Below are 14,235 nucleotides of genomic sequence, written 5' to 3' on the forward strand. Positions count from 1 at the left end.
CCTGAACACCTTCCCACAGTTCCTGAGAAGAAACACTCGGTACACATTTTGATAAACAGATGAATGCTGGTTGGATGAACGATGAGATTTCAAGAGGAGAAATATAAAAAATTCCCATCCAGACAGATTGAATGTTGGTAATTATGCAAATAACTTTCAAAAATAAGAGAGTCATTAAATTCTACTCGGCTCACAGAATATTAAATAATCTTAAGACACCGAGCTTTCCTTCTGAAATTCCACCGCATCCTCCCCACTTCCCCGTCTGATTTGAGAGCACGGAGACAGCGCACCATTATTCTTTCAGTCTGTTCCATTAGGCTTCTGGTGAAAACTGTAAGTCAAGACTGGACCAAATATTTTTAGAAAAAAAAAATGACCTTTTGCCAGCAAGGTGAATGTCCTTTCATCAGGGAAAACCGGCCAGACCCGTGAAAACATGTGAAAGTTGCAGCACCTGCCACGGCGCCTTAAACTCCCCGAGCCTCAGAAGTTTTGAGGACAAAGCCCCAGATCTTCGTGTCGCCTTCTATCACAGTCCTTCAGTTGGACTTTTCCCCTCATCGGGCGGAGCATCAGGCAGGCGCAGGTGTGTCTGACTCATCTACTCAGAGTCACAGGGACAAGAGCAGGAAGGGAACTCATTGGTGTAGAACGTGAAGTCTGGAGAAGCACGAGCTTCGGGCACAGCTGTACTCAGGAGTTGAAGCCATGTCCGAGACTAGATCTCGTTCTGTTGGTTTTGGTTTTGGTCTTATTTTCTGGCTGTCTTTCTCCGCATGCTGGCCCCTGACAGCTTTAGGCTGGTCTCATCTTTTGAGTCATCAAGTCACCTGAACCAGCCAGTACACCGACACTGGAATGAGGCTCGTGACCTTGGTTTGGGTCACACGTACATGCCTCAATCAGTTCCCAGGGCTCACCAAGTTGGCTCTGGGGATTGGCCAGACAGCTTATTTATCCACCCAAGGATCAAAAGTCAGGGCAGGGTAGATTTGGCCCTGTCTAACTTGTCAAAACCATTTGGACTAAAGGCAGCAAGAAATATTCCCCTAATTCAATAAACAGAAAAGGAGTTACTGGATCACAGGTTCCAGGCAGGTGCTCGCCACCTTCCCCCACCAAGCTATCTCCCTATCCCTCCTCCTCACACTCATGCACACTCACACACTCACACACACTCACACGCACACATGCACAGTTATGCGTTATTATAATGTGACCTGCATGTCTGAAAGTAAACTATATTTTAGAGACAGTTTCCAAAATTTGTATCAGACAAGCCCTATGGGTTATTACTTACATACCCAAAAGAGTTTAGTTTGGGTTTTTAAACTATCCTCGTTAGTAGCATAATGGCAAGAGTACTTGTCAGTATATATTTAGCCTACACAGATATAATAAAAGATAACTAGATGAATCTAAAAAACAAAAGCAACAATAGCCAATATCCTGTGTAACTGTTTCTGCTACATTCACATTCTACTGAATTTTTCCTCTTGAGGATCAAATTAACAGAGGTTCATACAATACATTTTTTAGAACAAGAGTCCATACAGTTTCTCCTTTTAAATAAGAACCCTTAAGGAAACTAGTTTTCTACTAAACTATAACTAAAATTAAGCAAGTTTTATCAATTCTAAATATAATACATTATTTCAGTCTTTTGAAAATTATTCTGAAAATGATTATTAAAGAAATGTAATAAAGATAAAGAGTACAAGATAATGAATCACTCTGCAAAACAAAATGAGTTGAAATGTTTTATAATTTTCTATCTGGGATCCTCCTCCTTAATTCATCTCCCTTACACTTAAATGAATTTGAAGAAAAGAATATGGTTACAACTGACAACACTTAAAAATGTTGCTTTAAATAATAATTACATTTATACACCTTAATATTATAAAGTACTAAGATAAAAATAGCCTATAATTTTACGGTGCTAGAAGTAAATTCATCAAAACATTAATGTTTACCTCTCGATGGTAAAATTGTGAGTGTTTTTATCTTTTGTTTTTGTTTTACTTTTCCAATTTTTTTCAGTCAACTTTATCAGAAAAAAGACAATACAAATAAATAATGAATTAATTACATTTAAGGGACCCATACATTAGTTTGAGTGATATGAAGATGCCATTACTGCAGGCAAATTGCCACCAAATATTAGCCATCTCATATAAAATTATAGTTTGATACAATAATTGCCACGTTTTTAGTAACACAGTGATTCAGAGGCATTCAGAGGATGCTTCTACACATTAAATTCACTATTCGTTTCAACGACACTGTGCTGCAGCCCAAACATGAGAGAAAGTGCATTTCCTGCTACCTCTTTCCTTGAGGTTCTCGTCATCAGTCACCCGCAATAACAGAAAATACAACAATTTGGTTTTTCTTTAGAGTACAGGTATCCCCTGCTTTTCAAAAGTTTGCTTTCTGCCATTTCGCTTTTACAAAAGACTTATATGTGTACCTCATCTTACTAATCAAAAGAAGTCCAAAGAGGATTTTCACTTTTACGGGAAAAGGGTGAAAAGAGAATATAGCGTTTAGGGCTTGTTTTGCAGCCGCCGTTACGGAGGCAGCACCCGGAGCACCACCCCCCCACCCCAGCTGCTCCGGCCCCTTCCCTGGGCCACAGGCCTCATCTCAGCAGCTGTCCGTGGCTCTGAGCTGCGTCTGACAGCGACTGGCCTTTATCTCCATCGATTCTGTGCACCATTAGCAAGACGTGGCCTAAGGTGATTGCTTCTTCGCTTTACGCATTTTCAGCTTACAAAAGGTTTCACAGGAACACTCTACTTTCAGATAGAAGGGGACACCTGTACTTAAGGAGGGGAAGGATGGGGCGCTGACATACGGTGCACCTGCCCATTTTACTGCAATGCCATCACCCCTAAGTTGGTCTCATCTTACTGGAAAACTGAGACAAATCCCCACTGATAACCGCAAGTAATCATTCGCCATTCAACAGTCTTCTTCCACCTCCTTTCCTCACTCTTTTATGCTCCTTTGAGTCTTATGCCAACATCCAGAGATCTCTGAATCCTTTCAAGCGACTGTCGGAGCTGACATGGCGACGCAAAGCCTGTACGACCAGCCCCGGGACAGCGTTACTTTCCCAGAACATGCACGCGCAACCGAATTCCACGCCTTAAGAAAAAGGTACCATCGAAATTTTGTTAAGTGTTTTAAAACATACTAAATTCAGTCATAAAAGGAAATTTTTAGATGCCGCTGTTTCTGCTAGCAGAAGCATTTTATAGGAATATGATTATATTTACCCGCCAAGGAAATTTTCATAAAATATCAAGAAAATCGGTTTGTAGTGAATCATCTTTCAGATATATTCAGTAAGAATTTAAATTTCCTTGGAAACACACATGAGAAAAAGAGATAACCTTTGTTTCCGAGCTGCTGGCATCATTTCTTGTTATTTCTAACCAAGGCTGGAATGCAGACAGCTAAAAACGCCCGACCCTGCGGGCGGGTGGAAGGAAATCGGCCGCTTGCGTCATTCTCCTCCTCCGACCTTCTCCACTGGAATCACACACAAAACCCGCCTCGCCGGACTCGCTTTGGTTTTGGATTCTTCCCACGGCTGTCTACAAAAGTCTGGCCCAGACGCACGAGGCATCGTCAACGTCGTTCTGCTACGATGGCGAACACGGAGCTGAGGAGCCGCAGCATCTCCGCTTCTCTCTCAACACATCGCACATCGCGTCTCTCTCCTGCTGGAGATTTACCAGATGGAGAACTCGATTTTTCATTCCATTAATCTAGACGGTGTCCTTTGGCTGCACCACTGTGTGGCATGAGGACACACACGCTCTAGCGTGAGCCTCACCATCCCCGCCCACCTCTGCTCACCATCCCTCTCAGCTTTTATCTGTACCTTTCCTTTTATTTGGATTTAAACTTCGTATTATTTTCTATAATCGCAGTCACACAGAACAGAACATGTGACTACAGTTAACAGAAAATATGAAACTTAAAAGTTTTGATTCTAGAAGACATAAACCATCAAAACTGCTTACATCACTAATATCGGGGAAATAATACACACGTCAGGGCCAGCGAGGGCGCGTGGGGTGCATTCATCCTGCCTCCTACTGTCCTGACTGTGAAATCACGGGATAGAGTGAAGTTCAAATTATTCATTTTTACACCCCACGACCAACCAGTGGTTACCTGCTCAAGCGTCCCGGGCTCTCTACCGCCATCACTGCCTGATCCCCACGGCGGTGTGAGTCTCAGATGCCTCTGTGCCCTGACGTCCCTGACCGTTTCCAGTGATACAGCTTTCTTCATGAAAATTCCCTCGCCGCTTTTCTGCGCGTGTGGGATTCCCGAGTCTCCTGGTTAATTGTTTATTTTGCTGAAGCACATGTACAAAAACTTCCGAAGTCTTTGTGAGTAATGTACTTTCTGAATCTTTGTGAATCTGAAGTGTCTTCTTTTTCTGTCCTCCTTTTTGAACGACAGTGTGTCTGGGTATAAAATTCCAGTTTGAAAGTACGCACTTACTGTTCAGAAGGGGTGGGTCTGTTGGTACGAACCCCACGCTCCCGATCGCTCGGCAGTTTGACTGCAGTTTCTTGTTTCTTCCTCTCACTCTCTCTCCTTCTCTCCCTCTCTCCCCCTCTCTCCCCCTCTCTCCCTCCTCACCTCGCTCCCTCTCACTCATCTCCCCGGCCTCTCTTTCCTTCCCTTTTGGTTTCTGAAAGTTCACAAGACATGTCAAATTCAGGTCTTTATTTGGTGTGACTAGGCACGTGATGGATCATTTCTATTTTAATTTTGTTCAACAGTCTATTATTCTATTTCATCGGCCTCTACTTACTCTGTTATCCCTCTGGAAATTCAAGAAGTCGGATGTAGTATTTTCTGGTTCCATCCTCTCTTTTGTTTTTATTTTTATTTATCCTTTTGTTCTAATTTTTAGGTGATTTCTTCAATTTTATGTTACAATCCATAATAATATTTTTGGAATCATATTTTTAAATTCCAAGAGCTATTTGTTTGCTTGCTAATTATTTGTTTAGGTTTTCTTTTTGGATGGAATATATCTGATCAGGCAATAGCAATGAGGATTGATTTTGTCTGTTTGTTCACTTTATATTTATTATGTACCTTTAATTACCTTTTTAATCTTTGGTTAGGTTTTCTGTTTGATTTGGATTTTTTTTGTTGTTATTTTATTTGTTGCTGTTTGTCTGTTTCTATTCGATCATATGCAAGAAATGAAGCAAAAACAAAACAAAAGACAAACTGAAAAGAATTAGCATTTAATTCATTAATAACCCTGGAGGCGACGGAGGAAGCACACTGGGAAGGGGCGCCCCCGGCAGCTGAGAACAGAAGCTGAGAGTCGGGTGCGGCGCGCAAGCACAAGCTCCAGCGCCTGGCAGTCGTGTGGTTTTGGACGGTCTCTCTTCCTGAGTCTGCGCTTCCTCACCGCTGACGGTGGGTGATGATGATAACGCTCACTTACAGGATTACTGTGAACAATAACTTACATAAGATGTATCAGTAACACAACAGGATGTGTAACTGCTCTGACACGCTGTCTGGCACTGAGAAAATATCCTGACAGGCTCCTATAGAACTAAAACAGCTGTTTACTGCCACAAAAAGTGACATCGATTTTTCTGAGGCAAGATTTTTCTAATCAAATACCTGAGTATAAAATATTAAACAGGAAGAAACAAATCCTGGAGATCTAAGGTCCTAAATTTATGCTATTGATTTTTTTTCATGTAGAACTTAATATTACACCTTTTAATTACATGGCAAAACTTTATTTCCTTTGTTTCCTTGTTACGAATTTTAAATGATGTTATTATTTTCAAAACACTTGGAGACGTTATACTTTCCAAAAATATAAAAATAAATCACCATTAAGAGTACTCAGGGAAAAAAATACATCAATTAAAAATACATCGGTGATTAAGTAAAACCTTGGGAGGAAATGGGAGGTGAGATGGAAGCCACCAGAGGTGCACGCTCAGGGGACCCAGGCCCCTTTCCCTCTCCCATGTACCTAAGTCACACTCAGAAGCTGAGACAGCCACCTCGTTTACAAATGATGTGCCAGTGCCCCAACAACTTGCCTAAAGATTCTAGAATAATTTATCCATAAATTAAAACCTCCCTTTTGTAGAATCTCGGATAAAATATGCAAATGTGAAATTTATTTTGACATCTTGAAAACCCCATCCGGTGTGATTCTAAGTGAGATGTCTTAATATAACTTCGTGTACATAAGGCCTGCGTGGTGCTTCCTTCCTCGTCAAGGTCTCCAAGGTGAGCTTCTGAAACCAGACTTAGAAGTGGCAGATGCCTCTGATGTGCGCCTGTGGGAAAGGTAATGAATTTGCCCCTACAGCCTTTCTAATAAGTTTAGAAACAGTTTTATTAGTCAGACACAACTATGCTAAATTTGCTTTTACCACCTTCACAAAAAAGCGCCTTCCAGAGCTTCGCTAGAGTTAAATCTGCTCCGAGGAACATTAACTATGATGATACTCAAGTTGGCCATGAATAACTAAAAAGATTTATCTCGCTGTCAGTCCCAGCCTAGCTAAATACATCGAGCATGTGAAATTTAAGGAGTTCAAAAATAGTAAGCTACGCTAATTAGGGACGTCATTTTAGGTGTGCAACTCCTTGGAGTCCTGTGGAGGTTTCTACGTAGATGGAAACATTTTCATTTGACATGAGAGTGCGGAAAAAGGCAAGAGTGCTCGATTACTGACCATCAAATGGCCGCTCCACGAAGCTGTGGAGTCAGTCAGGAGCCACGTACACCGGTGGGTTGGAGCTGTTTCTTCCGACATTTCTGCGCGCCTCCTGCTCTGGTTCCACCGCCGGCGTCTCTCCAGCCTCGCTTCACGATCGCTCTCTCAAGAAGCCTTCCATCGCCACGCCATCGTTTTCTATCAAACGGCCCCTTTAATTTCCTTCAAGAGACTGCAACGCGCAACGATTATGGTGTTCGTTTCTTCGGTCTGAAGTCTCCGTCCCCCACAGCAACGTGCACACTGCGCGAGGCAGCGGCGGCTCTCGCGCGCCTGGCTCTCTAGCTCATCCGCGCTCTCAGCACAAAGCCCACTGCACAGTGTTTGCTTAACACATACTTTAATCAAGAAAAGAATTAGGTCACATGTTTAACCTCTTTGGGGGCTACTTTACCACACTCCTCTGGCCTAAAGGGACAGAGAAAATTCTATCGACTCCTGTACGTAACTTCTGTTATAAAGGAGATTTTACCAGTTAACGGAATGTCAGCCCTGAATCTCGGTAGCAGAACATAGTTTATTTCTTGCTCGTGTAAAGCCAGCAATGGGTCTCCTGATGGCTAGGTGGCAGTTTTAGGAACTCAAGGGTCTTCCTGTGACTCTGCCATCTTTAATACCTGGCATCCAAGGTCATCTCTGGAAGACGAAGAGCAAGAAGAATGGCTCGTGGCAGGCGCACAGCACTGCGAATCACGTCCACGGCCAGAGTCTAGTCACACAGCCACCCGTTATTAGCAAGGCTGGGAAATACAGCCCTGCTGTGTGCCCTGGGCGGAGAGGAAATGGACTGGCGGACAAGCCTCTGCCACAGAGATTAAATAAACATGGATCTGTCGCCATTTCTGAAAATCTTAGGCTTTACTCACACATTGACTAACACAGTGACTGAAACATCGTTGGCCTGTAATCAGTATCTGACTAAAGTATGTTGACACTGATACATTAAATTTACATTTTAAGGATGTCTTAGAAACTCATAATTGCATGCCGAATCTCCAGTGTTTTTCCACCTGTTGTCCTGTAGCATCAAGTATAAATGTAATACGTTTTTTTGAGATTAACAAAAACAAAAGCTTAGATGACAGTCTCCAATGTTGACAATTCATCAATTTCACACACAGTGTAAACACTCTGAGTGTTATTTGTTTACAAATGTTTGGCGAAATTGGGTCCCACGTAAGTGCCCTGCCTTTCCATGTCGCTTAGATTCTATACCTTAGCAATTCCACAAGATGATTGTTAATCACCAGAATATCGAAATCACCCAGGGAAGAGAGCTTTCTGGGTCTCTGAACGCTTGGCATCTCTCAGTTTTCACTGTTTCACTGTGCTAACGTTCAAGACTGGCTTCATAAACTGAAGTGAACAACTGAATATACCGAAACGCAGGCAGACCGCAGTCAGGAGTTGGCACTGAATACTCAGTCGTGCGACACTGGGAGCTACATGACCTGAGTTTGCTTTCTCACCGGTAAAACGGTGATCACAAAACCTGCTCGAATAAGCCCTGCTGTGTGGAAATACTGCAGATTCGAACCGCTGTCCAGGACCTAGCTGTCATCATGCGCGGGATGCCTGTCAATGCCTAATCTCTTTTTTTTTTTTTTTTTTTTGCCATATCAACACCTTCTCAGTAATGCTGTAGGGAAGGGCTTTAATTAGCTAAATCAAATTGTTCATATGTACAGACATACGTGGATTATTAAGAGATCGTATATTTTGAGTTCCAAATTACTGATCTTTCATTGGGCTTATATGTATAACAACTTCAAAATCTCACCAGGGAAAGTTAAACATGTTTAAGGATGAAGGTGTATAAATAAAAAATAATAGGAATAATACAGCATCATGGGTAAAAAGTCTATGCTAAGATTGTCAAGAGGCAACAAGGGATTGGAATCAAACTGAAATCAAGATTAATTTAATTCATTATAAAATTAGTTAAAATGACTCTCAGAGTTTATCGACCTATTTGTAAGACGAGAAACCATAGGGATTTCTGAATAGAATGGATTTTGAGGTCAGATCACCCTGAGTTTGAGCCCTTGCTCTGCTGCTTGTTAGCTATGAAAATACGCCTGGTCTGTTAGGACTTGAACTTTTCATCCACCAAAACTGATTAAAAATCATTACCACATACAGTTCAACAGCTAGGAGAAATGACAGGTCTCAGAAATAACAATACTGATGCCTGGCGTCGGGAAGACAGAGCCCTCCGTCTCTCGGCACAAACTGAGCACATTTCAGGCTTATCATTTCCTCTTGTTATTTTTTTAGCCTCTCTACTCGGCCTGCACTTCAAGCGATCAGGGCTGTCTTAGAAGAACTCGCACCTGGATTCAACATGGCCATAATCTCGCCATTTTTCACTCCCGGAGAACTGCTCTCACCGAGTTCCAACCCCATCGTGTAAACGGCTGCCCAAGAGCATTGCTTCCGGTCCCCAGCCACTAAAACTGCAGCGCTTTCCCCCACAAAGAACCCCTGCCCGCCCCGACCTATACACACGGTGCTTGCTGGTTTGGTTCTATGCAAATATCTCGGATTTCTCAACATCTTTTTTTCCAAACTCCAACTCTGCTCTTCCTAGCTTCCCAGCACATCTTCCTGATGCGCATCTTCCGCTCCCCGCCCCTGACCCCATCCTTCAGAGAATCTCAGTCTCTCTCCCTTTGTGCTGTTTTTGCATCGACTGCGTACTGTGGGCACATGTGTTTGATGCTCATAGCCTCACGTATGTATTAGTGTGTGCATTAACGGGTATATTTTTGCCTATAAGTTTGCATGGTACTGTGTGTGTGTCCTTTTATGTCCCCGATCATCCAATAGCCCCTAGACAGTCCTTGCTTTACTTATTTTTTGTATGTAACACCAATCTCATGCAGATTTCATTAAAACTCGTTAAATATTTGAATAAATGATACTTTGTATCTATTAAGCACACTATTTTTCTTTATCACATAAATCCCAATATGTAAACACATCGGCAAAAGAGCATGATTATAATGGATTGAATATTTTAATGTGCCTCTCTTTAGTTGGAACTGGTATAACTGAGTCTGGAATTCAATGTGTCATTTACATATTTTTGAACCTCATTAATCCAGGCCAGAGCCAAGACTGTATTTTTTTTTTCTAACTTGTGAAACAGAGCATGAATACAAGATCCAAATGTATTTTTTGAAATAATGAAAAGGGTTCATGACATATATTGGTGGTTTTTCAAATGCAACAATCTTTCATTCTTTACATACAAATGTGCTACACTGAGATTTCTAAAATGAAAGGAGCTTTTCTAATAGCAACCCCACTTCCCAACAGCATGACGAAGACTTCAAGGGAGATCATCGACACCATGTGGTGGGAACAGAAACATCTGCAAATTAATCAAGTGATAGTAATTTCTAAATTACGCTGAAAACTTGCTTTTTAAAAAATGTAATGCTTTACAGATATTAAAAAATGTAATACTTTATAGATATTAAAAATGTAATATTTTATAGATATGTATTTTTTATTTTTTTTAATAATTTTTTTGTTTTTTAACGCCTACAGCACCTATTATTTCTAGGTGGTCTCCCGTCCAACTACTAACCAGGCCTGACCCTGCTTAGCTTCCGAGATCAGACAAGATCGGGCACGTTCAGGGTAGCATGGCCGTAGACCAATTTTCCCTTTTAAAGTGTACAATCTAGCGGTTTTTAGGATATTCACAGAGTTGTGCAACCATCACCACAATCTCATTTTAAAGATTTCCATTACCACCCAATAAAAAACCCTGCACCCTACCCCAACCCTACAGAACCATATATTCTAATTTGTCTCTACAGAATTGTCCTTTGTGGGTTTTAGACATTACATACAAATAGAAAAGCATGACATGTGGTCTTTTGCAACTGACGTCTTTCACTTACCGTACTGCTTTCAAGGTTCATTCACACTGATTTGATGTTTCACTTTTTTCTTCTTTTTATTGCAGAATAAAAGCCCATTGTGCGGCCATACCACATTTCGTTTACCCATTGGTCAACGGATGGACGTTTAAATCATTTTTTGCTTTTGGCTAATATGAGTAATGCTTCTGTGAACATTCATGTGCATTTCTTTATGTGACATATGGTTTTAAATTTCCTGGGTGTATACCTAGTAATGGAATTGCTGAGTCAGATATAAAATCTGCTTTAATGATGCCTCTTCCCAGCAATTATATGTAAAATATTTTTATAGAACAAGCCCGATCCTGTCTGATTTCAGAAGGTGAGCAAGGTCGGGCCTGGTTAGTAGCTGGATGGGAGACCGCCTAAGACGACCAGGTGCTGTAGACGTAAAAAATAAAAAAAATAAGGGATTGTAAGCTGAAAATTGCCAGACAGATCCCAGCTCAAGGACAGACCTGCTATCTTCCCCACAACAGTGGGGCTGCAGCCTGATGCCTGAGCGATCCACCGACCTCCACGGTGGTCCAGTCTCATGGCCATTACTGCCTCACGCACAGCCCCACCCGGAGACCCCAGAGTGCAGACAGACGGGACCGAGGAATAGAGGAGTAAGTGTTTCACTTTCCTCCAGAGTTTAAGAAACCTGGGCAAATATGCAATTCCCAGGCACAGCCACGAACAACAGAAAACAGAAACTCAAATAACTCTGGCAATCTCTAGCTGTGCTCAGATTCCAGAAAACACCTGAAAAGCTGAAGACAGTTGTAAGCTCGGGAGCAACAGCGTTAATTTTCTCCTCTAGATATTCCCAGTAGAATGGCCTCATCTCAGCTTCCAGAGCGTTTATTTTCAGTCTACCATGCACTGTGCTAGTTCACTGGGTCTAAGAAAAGATGCTGGCATTCAAGGGACACGGGGGTGCAGCGAGAGGACAGATTCAAAACCGCCAAGCTTCTCCCCATCTGGTGAGGGCGATGCAGCACGGCCGCTCCTCATTCACTTGTTCTACAGCATGAGATTTCACACTCGGAGTGGGCTTATTTGTACCAGTGAAAACGCCAAGTGAATACAACATCTAGTCGAAAAGGGGGGTGTACTCTATTTACTTCATAGATAACACATCCTTTTCTGAAGAGAAAGAAGAGTAGTGAAGAGAAGGCTGGTAATAGCCTTATTTATACCTCTGACATCGATCTGAAGGGAAATCACTGGGCAGAAGGTGGCTCTGGATCCATGTGAACAGCTTGCCCCACCCCAGAAAGAACAATAGCACAGGTGTGACATCTGCTCCAAGGATCTACAGCAGTAGCTCAGGGGACGAGCAGCGGGCGGGTCACCCAGGGGGTGACCAGGGACATGCGTTCAGATGGGGAAATGGAAGGCGGCTGCAGCTCACGCAGCCCTGGAGCAATCGAGAAAGGCTGAACGGCTGGCAAGAGGAATGAATGCAGGGCGGGCTCGCAGGAATGCACTTCGATAGCAAAGTGTTTTCTTAATTTCCTTATAGTTTCACTTTAAATTAGTATCTCATCTGCATTAATATTTTTAAAGAAAGCACAGATTTATTCATTGTTCTGGTGATTTTTAAGGAGCTTAACTGAAAACTGGTTCCTTGTCAAAGTATCAAGGTGAAAATTAAGGACTAAACTGTAGAACAGCTGTTCTAAATGCTTCTGCCTTTCAGGATTTGAGAGTTCTTTCGCAACATAAAAAAAATAAATAAACTGCAAATCCCCGTGTGACAGTGTCTGTTATCACGGGTAGCGGGTCCACGTGCAGACTGAGCCCGACTGGCAGACGCAGCGTCCCGCCCGGCCCCGCCGGGCGCGCTTCCAGCCGCTGTCCATCCCTAACGTGCTCACCCACGCTGACGGCCCAGCACCTGCCATGCGCCCTGGCACCGTTCTTCCTGTGCGCGGACGACCACAGCACACAAAGCGAAACCTCTGTCTCTGAGGGCTTGCATTCTAGCGAGGAGGGAGAGCCAAGACAGACATGGACACAGACACAGACACAGACACGCACGCACACGCTGCTCCGTACGGCGGGATAATAAAGTGCTGCAGATGTACAGGGGTTGCCGAAAGAAAACTCCTGTCCATCAGGCAAGCCATCGGCATTTCGAAATGCTTCTGCAGACCTTCCGCAGAAAGACTCCCTTCGAAACCGTGATTTTGTTTTGACTACTGCTCAGAGTGCCAAGTGGGCCTATTTCAGTAATTTTCTTGCCACAATAATTGTGCTGAACAAATCAAATACTATGTCTCTAATGCTTGAGACGATGTTTTCTTTTGAAAACATTACAACCTGTAACAGGACAATTTTTAGCATTAGATAATACACTAAGAATACTCAGGATATAATTACATTTTAGGGAACATCCATTCAAATATGTCCTACTTGCAAAACTATAATAGTGTTGCCTAAGGCTACTACATTCTTAAACTACTTTACAGATAATCTAAAGTTTATAACATGATAAGCTAATTGAAAATTAATATTCATGTCACCAGATAATTTGTGACAAGACATCAAAAATCAAGAATAAGAAACATCTGGAATTTTATCAAAGCACAAATGCCAGTAATATCACGTTTCCAAGCAAATGAACTAAGCCTTGCTATCATTTTTTTATCAGTTTGTATCAAGGTCAAACCTCATTCCAACCTGTTACTATGCTACTGTGAACATCCTCTTAAAGTCCACTGCTTTCCATATATTAAAGAGCACCATTTAACTAAATTTTAGCCAATAGAGACCTTCATTTATTTAAAGAACAGCTACTGTTTCTCTCAAATCTCTTCAAAATTACCGATTGAAATATTCCGTTTTGCTCTAAATGGAATTCCATTTCTCCTGCTGAAACCTTTCACTTGTTCATTTTAAAGTTGGAAATATGGTAAATAATCATAATGATAGTGTTCAGCTTTTTCTATTTTTGGCTTTTTCTATTTTGAATCGGAATTTTTAAAAAGTCTTAAAGCTTTTAGGAATGAATTGCAAAATGACATATATTAAAGTAGTACCTGGAAAGAACCTCAAATGAAATCATTACCCTAAGAATCATCTATCAGCAGATAGTATGGAACATTTTTCTCTTTCTCAACCCCACCCTGCCTAATTCTTTTTACTATGCTGCATCGAGTCCCACAAAGGAGAACCTTAAGGTAGCATATTATCTAATGTGAAAAACCTGAACAGCAGACAGACAGAAAGCACTATCATTTCAAGCAACTTCAGATGAAATTCACACCCCATGCAATGGGAAAAACAATGTAAATACTCAGGTTCTTACTACAGAAGCCTGTCTACGAGCATCACTGTAACTGCTGCATAGCTGGCTAGTCTGTTCACACACTTTGTGTCTGGGCCGCAAATATATGAATGAAACTTAAGAAATGAGTTCTGGAAATGCTGCGGGCATAAGGACCTTTAGAGGGAGAACTGGGCTGGTCAGGAATGAGCTGTCGCGAAAACCAGGATCTAATCGGTTG

General features: G+C 42.0%; 1 pseudogene; it reads right to left on the reverse strand.

Annotated features, from left to right (window-relative positions):
- Nucleotides 1-10,349: 10,349 nt before the first annotated feature.
- Nucleotides 10,350-10,468, reverse strand: LOC111731577 (annotated as a pseudogene).
- Between the last annotated feature and the right edge of the window lie 3,767 nt (nucleotides 10,469-14,235).

This window comes from Pteropus vampyrus, unplaced genomic scaffold (assembly GCF_000151845.1).
Source record: "Pteropus vampyrus isolate Shadow unplaced genomic scaffold, Pvam_2.0 Scaffold386, whole genome shotgun sequence".
In the NCBI taxonomy this organism is placed as follows: Eukaryota; Metazoa; Chordata; class Mammalia; order Chiroptera; family Pteropodidae; genus Pteropus; species Pteropus vampyrus.